The 11,151-nt window shown below is 37.0% G+C and overlaps 1 pseudogene across 1 annotated transcript; it reads right to left on the bottom strand.

Annotated features, from left to right (window-relative positions):
• Nucleotides 1–227: 227 nt before the first annotated feature.
• LOC308246473 (dnaJ homolog subfamily A member 1-like) lies at nt 228–1,377 on the bottom strand (annotated as a pseudogene). The gene has a single exon. The product of its transcript is annotated as a dnaJ homolog subfamily A member 1-like (transcript).
• Between the last annotated feature and the right edge of the window lie 9,774 nt (nt 1,378–11,151).

The following is an 11,151-nucleotide window of genomic DNA, read 5'->3' as shown; positions in this document are numbered from 1 at the left end:
AAGGGTTAATAATTCCAATCAAAGTTAAAGAAACATCTTACAAAAGTCCACTAAAATGACAGTTTTTTAAATTTGAGTTTATTCTTCATTTTAACTTTTAAAACACTACTGTACTTGACTTTTAAAACAAAAACTATAGCAAGTAGTGAGCATATTATGATTATAGTCCTTCACTCATTCACTACTGTATATATAATGCCAGCAGTGAGTGTTATTCACTGGCCCCATTAAGAAGTCTGACACTGAACACCATCCCTAGGATGATGTTCATCATCCTCATATGCTTCTCCATTGTAATGGCGCCATCTTTCTTGATTTGGATCAAAGTCCACTGGTTTCTGCCTGGTCCATTTCATCAGTCTCTTCTCCTTGCTTCCGTTCAGGTAGGAGTTTTTCCAGCAGAGAGTTTATCAGGAGAAAGAAAGCCATTCTCGGAAAAATTTACCATAAATTCGATGATTAGGTGACCCTTTTCACAAGGTCTATGATAAATTGGCATGCCTTCATTTAATACACACTTATATCTCCATGCTTGACAATCTGACCTGGATGAGAGGTGATGATTATGGTTTGGTTGTCAAGAGTAGCTATGGGCTTTTGGAAGCCACACAATGCTTCAACCAGCTGTATGTCCATACACATGAAAAGGTCTTCTCCTCATTGAGTGAAAACAGCATGGTCTTTCTGATCTAACACAATGATAATATCTCCTGGCTCCAGTCCTGGTTCTTGGTCTCCTTCACCATGGAATGTTTTCTAGAATCTTCTTCTCTCAAACTATCTTCCTTCTGTTGCAGCTTTTACATCTGTCTTTAGGACTGATCCATTCCCCATGGCCCTGGCACTCCATGCACACAGACTGAATTTGCTGAACCATTCCAGGTCCTATCTAATGAATTCTTATTTGCATTCCAGAACCTTGGCAATTGGGACATCACTCTACTGCTCCTTTCTTACCACCTCGGCCTTCACATGTGTCACAGATTACATTCTTTTGCAGAGCTAGTTTTCTTGTTGCACCATTATATAAGTCTTTTAAGGTTATGGAGAGCTGATGCACAATGTTTTTACCTCTCCTTTCTCTCTGCATCCTTCCTCTTCCTCCAAAAAACATATCAAAGATGCCCATGGGGCAACCAAAACCATCACACACTCCACCTTCCTTAATTGCTTGTTCTCCTCCTTTGTCATATAATTCCCTTTTCGTTGCATCAGAGAGCACTTCGTAAGCTTAAGAAATATGTTTAAACTTTTCTTCATTTGGATTCTTATCAGGGTGGTACTTGAAGGCCAGCTTCCTATATGCCTTTTTCAATTCTTCCTGGTGGCATTGGGTTTGACTCCCAAAACATCATAGTAAGTGGTTTCTTTCACCATTTTTGAAAGCCGGTGAGCAAGCTGAGGCAGGTGTGGAGGAGCAGGAGAGAGCACGTTGCTGTGCACAGCTCAGGTAGCCGCCGCTCCTCGCTTCTCCACCTCTCATGGAGTGTTCTGGAAAGTTCCCAAAATGACAGTTTTGTTTTGTTTTAAATTAAGCATAAACCTGGCAGTGCAAAAAGAATTATAGAAGAGATGACAGAACAAGGCTTGTGAAAGGTAAAAGGGGATGTGGGACCCAGAAGCAAGTAATAGTAAAAAGCTGAATTGATGAGAAGTTTAAGGGCATGGAGCAGAGTTCAGGTGGGGGTGAAAGCAGAAGATTCAGATAAAAGTTAGGCAGAGAAGTAGATAGATGTCCAGACCTGCCAGCCAAACCACAGTAGCCCAGGGACTGGCCTTAAAGCACTCAGGTAGAAGACTGGAGGTGTAGTCTCTGGAGAGACTCTAACTGTGGGGACACCAGGCACTGCTGAATGTGGAGATATAGTTCTGAAATCATGTGGGCTTCAGTAGAGGTCTATACTGAAAGGTCAGTCCTCAGCCCCTTCCCTCAAAGAATCCTAAATTTGATTTTTTTTCACTGAGATATAGCTGACATGTAACACTGTGTAAGTTTGGGTGTACAACATGTTGATTTGATACGTTTTCCAGGGTGGAGCAAAAGTAGGTTTATAGTTGTGAATATGTAAAACAGTTTATTCTTGCATTATTATTTATTATTATATTATTTTTCATATGAACAACTATAAATCTACTTTTGCTCCACCCTGTATATTATAACATGATTACCATAATAAATTTGAGCCTGAATCTCCAAGTTATTATAAAGATATAAATGTCAAGGTAGAAGAGTAGGACACATTTCATTAATAATTTGTTATCTTTATTTATAATTTTTATAGAGACGTAGTATGTGGGCTTCCATTTATACCCTTCCCTAAGGTCTTGAAAACAGAGTTCCAAATACACAGGAAAAAGAAACCTTGAGTAACAGATAGTATAGGAAACAGAAAACAAACAAACAAAACAATAAGCCACATTATATATGATGTTCTCATAGAGAAGGAGGAGGTACTGCCAAGAAGTCTCACCAGCTCACTCTTCTCCCAGTGTCTCTGCCTCTCCCATGGCCTAGGCAGTACCTCTGGCTTGAGTAAACAGCTTCTCAGAGCTTCTTGTGCTCTGGGCTGAAGAAAGATCCCACAGAGCTGTGTGTGCTCATGACAGAAACTGTCTCCCTAAAATTCTATTAGCTTAAGGCCTGACCTATGTCCCTTGGTGATTGAAAAAAAACAACACCAGAATCTCAGCCCAATGGCTCTGTAGATTCTTTTTTTAAAAATCCTATATAATAAAATCCTAATATGCTAAGTGTCCGGTCGTCCAGTCATCCATTCAACCAATCAAAGCACAATATGCTAATGATATGCTAAGGCCGCTCAACCACTCGCTGTGACATGCACTGAACCCCAGTGGGCAGACACTCTGACTGGTTAGCTTGCTGCTAGGGTCCAGCCAATCAGGACTGAGTGAGATGGGCTGGACACACCCTGGAGCCCTCCCACGGTCCCTCCCCAGCTGGCCAATCTCCTGTGTCCCTCCCTGGCCGTGATCATGTACTGGTGGAGTCCCTCGGCCTGGCCTATTAAAAGGATTAGAAATAGTCAGAAAAGAGGTTCTACTTGCTACTACCACCAAATCTCCTAGTCTACCTGCATCTGTATACTCTTATACTCTGCATTTACTCCCATTAAAAATGGATGAGTGATTGATCTTAGTTTCACTCTGAGGCCAACTCTTTCAATATTTACTGGATTCCATCACCACCCTACCCACGCAAAAACAGATGTGCTGTAATAGTCCACTCCTTATACTGCATCATCAATTGTCCCTCTTAAATCAATAATTCCCTCTGGCATTCCCATAAGAAGGAGGAGGAGGAAGAGGGAGAAAAAGAGGAGGAGGAGATAACAGGCTTGAACTCATATACATCTCTAGCTATTACTGCATCATTCTGTCACACTTTCAGCAAAACCCACAATAGAACACCTATACTGGCTGTATCCAATTCCTCTCTTTTATCCATCCTTAATCCACTGAGGTCAGACCTTTGGCCCTTATCACTCAATCAAAACATATTTTTCTATTATCAATGCAATGGCTAATTCTCAGTCCTCATCTTATCAAATCTAGTAGCAGCATTTGACACAGTTCATCCCCTCTTCAGAAACACTTTTTTTTTCTCTTGGTTTCTCTCAGTTTTCCTCCTACCTAGCCAACTGCTCCACATCAGTCTCTTTTTGCTGGTTCCTCCTCATCTTCCCAATCTATGAATGCTAGTGTCCCAGAACTTAGTCCATGCAGCTTTCTTTCCTTCCCTTTAAATGGCATGGGATATTGATCACTCCTAATTTATATCTCTAGCCCAGATCTTTCCTTTGAATTCCAGACTCACATATCCAAATGCCTTCTTGATAAAGACACTTGGATCTCTAAACATATCTCAAAATAACAGGATTAAAACTGAAATTTTCCTCTCCAAATGGCTCTTCCTTATTATAGTAAGTAGTAACAAAACCTGTCTTATGCTCCCTCCTAAAACCTTGAATTTATCCTTGAAGCACTCAAATTCTTGAGCAAATCTTATCAGCTCTTCTTTTAAAATATATTAAAAATCTGGCCACTTCTTACTCTATTAGCCTATGAGTCATCAATGCCTCTCATTTGTGCTATTGCAACAGCTTCCAAACTATTCTATTTCCACCATTGTCTTCCTACTGTCTATTCTCCACAAGGCAATATTTTATTTTATTTTATAATTATAGTTGACATTCAATATTTTATTAGTTTCAGGTGTACAGCATAGTGAGTTAGACATTTATATAACTTATTAGAGGCCTGATGCATGAAATTTGTATAAAGGTAGGCCTTTCTTCCCCCGGCTGCCAGCAGGCACCTGGGACCCGGCAGCCCCAGCTTCTTCCTTAAGGTCATCCAGAAGGATGTCTGGAAGGACGTCTGGTCTAATTAGCATATTATGCTTTTATAATTATAGATAAAATGACCCCTCATTGGTCTAGTACTTGATACCATACATGGTTATTACAATATTAGAGGTCCGGTGCATGAAATTTGTGCACTGGGGGGGGGGGTGTCCCTCAGCCCAGCCTGCACCCTCTCCAATCTGGGACCCCTCAGGAGATGTCCGACTGCCCGTTTAGGGGCAGTCGGATATCCCTCTCACAATCTGGGACTGCTGCTCCCAACCGCTTGCCTGCCTGCCTGCTTGATTGCCCCTAACACTTCTTCCTGCCAGCCTGATCACCCCCTAACTACTCCCCTGCCAGCTTGATCAACGCCTAACTGCTCCCCTGCCGGCCTGATTGCCCCCAACTGCCCTCCCCTGCCAGCCCGGTCGCCCCCAACTGCCCTCCCCTGCAGGCCTGGTCACCCCCAACTGCCCTCCTCTGCTGATCTGGTCACCCCTAACTGCCCTCCCCTGCTGGCCTGATCGCCCACAACTGTCCTCCCCTGCCGGCCATCTTGTGGCTGTGGGTGCCACCATCTTTGAGGGCAGGGCAGTCAATTAGCATATTCCCTCCTTATTGGCTGTGGGTGCCACCATTTTTGCGATGGCGTGAGGGTCAATTAGCATATTCTCTCTTTATTAGATAGGATTATTGACTATATTCCCTAGGCCTTATTTCACATCCCATGACCATTCTGTAACTGCAAATTTCTACTTCTTAATCCCTTCACCTTTCCCTTCATCATTTCTTTTTCTGCTAGTTAATTCTTCTGTTTTATTTATTTTGTTTTTTAGATTCCACATATAAGTGAAATCATATGATATTTGTGTTTCTCTCTCTGACTTATTAAACTTAGCATAATACCTTCTAGGTCCATCCATCTTCTTGCAGATGGTAAGATTTATTTTTTTTTAATCCTCACTGGAGGATATTTTTCCACTGATTTTTAGAGAGAATGGAAGACAGAGGGAAATACAGAAAGAAATATCAATGTGAGAGAAACACATCAATTGGTTGCCTCCTATACAAACCCTGACCAGGGCCCAGGTCACAGAGGAGCCAGCAACCAAAGTACATGCCCTTGACCGGAATCAAACGCAGGACCCTTTTGTCCACAGGCTGATTCTCTATCCACTGAGCCAAACTGGCTAGGGCCAGGTAATATTCCATCATTCTTTTTTTATGGCCAGGTAATATTCCATCATACATATGCAACACATTTTCATTTTCTTTATCTAATCATCTATCGATAGACACTTAGGTTGCTTCCATATCTTGGCTATTGTAAATAATGCTACAACCACAGGGGTACATATATCTTTTCAAATTAATGTTTTGGTTTTCTTCAGATAAATATCCAGTATGCACTAATTTGCATTCCAAACAACAGTACATGAGGGTTCCCTTTTCTCCACATCCTGGTCAACACTTGTTTGTTGATTTATTTTATTATTATTAAAAATATATTTATTTTTATTTCAGAGAGGAAGGAAGAGGGAGAGAGAGATAGAAACATCAATGATGAGAGATAATTATTGATTGGCTGCCTCCTGCACAGCCCACACTGGGGATCAAGCCTGCAACCCAGGGATATGGCCTGACCAGGAATCGAACCATGACTTCCTGGTTCATAGGTCGATGCTCAACCACTGAGCCACACTAGCCAGGCTGACACTTGTTTGTTGACTTATTGATGATAGCCTTTCTGACAGGATTGAGGTGATATCTCATTATGGTTTTAATTTGCATTTCTCTTATTATTAATGACATTGAGCATCTTTTCATGTCTGTTGGCCATCTGTATTCCTCTTTGGGAAAATGTTTACTCAGGTTCTCTGCCCATTTTTTAACTGGGTTGGGTTTTTGGTGTTGAGTTGTGTGAGTTCTTTATAAATTTTGAATATTAACCCCTTTTATCAGATCCATCATTGTTGAATATCTTCTCCCATTCAGTGTGATTTTTTTTGTTGATGATTTCCTCTGCTATGCAAAAACTTTTGTTTGATGTAGTCCCATTTGTTTACTTTTTCACTTGTGTCCCTTACCTGAGGAGATATATTGAAAAAATATTACTAAGAGCAATGTGAAAGAGTTTACTGCTTATGTTTTCTTTTAGTTTTATAGATTTGGATCTTACATTTTAAATCTTTAATAATCTATTTTGAGTTTATTCTTGTATATAGTATAATAAAGTGGTCTTAGTTTCATTTTTTTGTATGTATGTGTCCAGTTTTCCCAACACCATTTACTGAAGAGACTTGCTTTACCCTATTGTATATTCTTGCCTCCTTTGTCATACATTAGTTGACCATGTAGCTGTGGGTTTATATCAGGGTTATCTATTCGGTTCCATTAATCTATGTGTCTGTTTTTATGCCGGTACCATACTGTTTTGATTACTATAGCTTTGTAGTATAATTTATATCAGGTAGCATGATATCTCCAACTTTGTTCTTCATTCTCAAGATTGCTGTGGCTATTTGGAGTCTTTTGTGGTTCCATATAAATTTTAGAATTATTTTTTCTAGTTCTGTGGAAAATACAATTGGTTTTTTGATTGGTACTGCACTGAATCTATAGATTGCTTTGGGTAGATGGACATTTTAACAATGTTAAGTATTCCTATCCCTGAGCACAGTATATCTTTCCATTTATTTGTATCTTCTTCAGTATCTCAGTACAGGTCTTTTATTTCCACGGTTAAACTTATTCCTAGGTATTTTTGTGTGTGTGTGTTACTGTAAATGGGATTGTTTTCTTAATTTCTTCTTCTGCTAGTTAATTCTTGGTGTATAAAAATGCAACAACCAATGTCTAAATATTAATTTTGTATCCTGATACTTTACTGTATTCATTGAACAATGCTAATAATATTTTTGTGGAATCTTTAGCATTCTCTCTATATAGGATTCTCGATATATCTGCATTATAGAATAATTTTACTTTTTCCTTTCCAATTTGGATGCCTTTATTTCTTTTTTTTGTTGTTGTTGCCTAGTTGCTGTGGCTAGGACTTTCAATACTCTTTTGAATATAAATGGTGAAAATAGAGATCCTTGTCTTGTTCCTGATATTAAGGAAAAAAACACTTTTAGCTTTCCCTATCAAGTATGTGTGGATTTGTCATATATGGCCTTTATTATGTTGAGGTATATTCCTTCTATTCCTACTTTGCTGGGAGTTTTTATTATAAATGGATGCTAAATTTTCTCAAATACTTTTTCTGCATCTATTGATATGATCATATAATTTTTATTCTTTATTTTGTTTATGTGGTGTATCACATTAATTGATTTGCATATATTCAACCATCCTTGCATCTCAGGAATAAATCGCACTTGATCATGGCATATGATCTTTTTAATGTTTTTCTGACTTTGATTTACTAATATTTTGTTGAGGATTTTTGTATCTATGTTCACCTAGGATATTGGCTTATGTATAATTTTTATTTTTTGTAATGTCTTTGTCTAGTTTGGAATCAGGGTAATGCTGGCTCTGTAAAATGAGCTTGAATTTTTTGAAATAGTTATTAGAAGTATAGGTGTTAACTCTTCTTTAAATACTTAGCAAAATTCAACTGTGAAGTTATTTGGTCCAGGACTTTTGTTTGTTGGGGAATTTTTGATTACTGATTCTACTTCATTACTTGTTATTGGTCTGTTCAGATTTTTTGTTTCTTCTAGACTCAGTTTTGGGAGATTGTATGTTTCTGGGAATTGATCCATTTCTTCCAGATTGTCCAATTTATTGGCATATAATTGCTCATAATATTTTCTTATAATCATTTGTATTTCTGTAGTGTCAGTTGTCACCTCTCCTTCATTTCTAATTTTTATTTGTTTGGGTCGTTTCTCTTTTTTTCTTGATTATCTGATTAAAGGTTTATCAAATTTTGGGGCCTGTTTTGTTATTCTGTTTCTAGTTCCTTTATGTGTAAAGTTAGATTGTTTATTTAAGATTTATCTTGTTTCTGGATGTTAGACTTATTGCTATGAATTTCCCTCTTAGAACGGCTTTTCCTTGTGTGCCATATATTTTGGGTTGTTGTGGTTTCATTTTCATTTGTGTCAAGATATCTTTTGATTTCTTCCTTAATTTCATTGTTAACCCAGGCACTGTTTAGTAGCATGTTATTTAGACTCCAGGTGTTTGTGTGTTTTGTTTTATTCTCGTACTTAATTTCTAGTTTCATACCATGTGGTTGGAAAAGTTGCTTGATATAATTTCAATATTCTTAAATTTATTGAGACTTGTTTTGTGTCCTAACATGTGGTCTAAGCTGGAAAATGTTCCATGCACTTGAAAAGAATGTATATTTTGCTGCTTTGGGGTGAAATGCTCTAAAATATCAAGTAAATCCATCTGGTCTAATGTGTCACTTAAGGCTGTTATTTCCATGTTGATTTGTTATCTGAATTACCTATCTATTGATGTCAATAGGATATTACAGTTTCCTACAATTACAATCTTACTGTCAATCTCTCTCTTTATGTCCATCAATATTTGTTTTATAAATGTATGTGCTCCTAAGCTGGGTGCATAAATGTTTACAAAGGTTATATCCTCTTGTTGGACTGATCATTTTATCATTATGAAATGTCTTTCTTTATCTCTTGTTATAGCCTTTGTTTTAAAGTCTATTTTATCTGAAATAAGGATTGCTACCCCAACTTTTTATTCATTTCCATTTCTATGAGATATTTTTTTCTATCCCTTTACTTTCAGTTTGTATGTATCTTTTGATCTGAAGTGGGTCTCTTATAGACAACATATGTATGGGTCTTATTTTCTTGTCCATTCAGCCACCCTACGTCTTTGATTGGAGGACTTAATGTATTTACATTTAAACTAATTACTATAAGTATGTAGTTATTGCCATTTCATTATTCATATTTATGTTGAATGAATCATTGATTAAAATTAAGTTGAATCCCAAGAATAAGAATAGGAGGCTATATATAGAGCATTTAGAAAACAAAACCAAATGCTCTTGAAAATTAAAATATGACAGCTGCAATTAAAATCTAGTAGACAGATTTAAAGACAAAGTGGAGAAAATTCTCCCAGAAAATGAAAAAAAAGAAGAAAAGAAAGCCATCAAAATGGAAAATAGGGAAAGGGGGTGTGACAAAATTAAAAGGATTGGGATAGAAGGGAAAATGCCTAAATACTTGGAATTCCAAAAAGTGATATAAGAGTAGAGAGAGAATTGAAGTGTATGTGTTTCCAGATTAATGTATGTATCAAAAGAATACAAAATTATACAACACTCTTGTAAGGATTTTGGGCTATATCTAACAAAATATACATGCATTTACCATTAGACCAAGCAATCATACTCTAGGATTTTATCCAAAAGAAATATTTGCAAATATGCCAAATGACATATGCACAAGGATATTTATTATAGTTATTTGTAACAATAAAAGACTGAAAACAATCCAGATGTCTGTCAATAGGAGAATGACTGAATAAACTTTGTTATCCAGTTGAAAATAAAAATTTTAAGCATTAAAAGAAATGTGACTATAAATGAAAAATTAGATAACATTAAGGCACTATTATTTATTTTTATAAAGGTAATAATGACATCATAAATATGTTAAGAGAAAACTCATTTCTTATAGATGGATATTGAAGGACTTATGGGTAAAATAATAGATGGCTTGTATTCCTTTATAATATTCCAGGGGAAAAATATTAAAAGAAATGGGTGGGTGATACAAAGCTGGCAAAATATTATTATTTATTATAGGTGACAATATATAGATGTTCATTATATTATTCTTTACTTTTGCATATATTTGGAAATTACCATAATAATAGGAATTACAGTGGCACTGAACTCCTCAATAGCAAACTTGACCCCAGAAGACAATAAGAAAGTTCCTTAAAAATTCTAAGGAAATACCCCCCAAAATAGGAGAAAATATTTGAAAGTTATCTTATTGGAAAATATCATATAACTAATAAGTGACTTGTATCTGAAATGGAAAAATAATTTTTACAATTCAAATATAAAAAGACAAATGACCCAATTAAAAATATCAACAAAGAATTTGAATAGGCATTTCTCCAAAGATACACAAATTGCCATTATGCACATGAAAATAAACCCAATAATATTGGTCATTAAAGGACAGATGTCAAAATAACATTCAGATACCACTTCACATCCATTAGGATGGCTATATATACATACATATATAAAAGCCTAAGCGACCGAATGACCAGTTGACTGGTTGCTATGACGTGCACTGACCACCAGGGGGCAGATGCTCAATGCTGGAGCGTCAGTGTGCTCCCACAGCCAACCTCCCATGGCCGGCCAACCTCCCACGGTCCCTCCCTGGCCGGCCAATCTCCCACGGTCCCTCCCACCCCCCCCCCGCCAGCCAGACTGAGGGACCCCACCCATGCACATATTCGTGCACTGGGCCTCTAATAATAAAAATAAATTTAAAAAGACAGACAAGCTTGTAAAGAAATTGAAACCTCTTTCAGAGTTCCTCAAACTGTTGAACATAGGTTACATATAACCCACAATTCCCCTCCTAGGTAAATACCCAAAACAATGGAAAACATATATCCATGTAAAAAATATGTATTCAAATGTTTGTAGTAGCATTATTCATAATAGCCAAAAAGTGTAAACAATCCAAATATTCATTAACTGATAAATGGATAAACAAAATTATTATATCCATATAATGGAATATTATTTAGCCATAAAAAAAAC

This window comes from Plecotus auritus (genome assembly GCF_963455305.1).
Source record: "Plecotus auritus genome assembly, chromosome: 4".
In the NCBI taxonomy this organism is placed as follows: domain Eukaryota; kingdom Metazoa; phylum Chordata; class Mammalia; order Chiroptera; family Vespertilionidae; genus Plecotus; species Plecotus auritus.
This window is presented reverse-complemented; position numbering and strand designations above follow the sequence as displayed.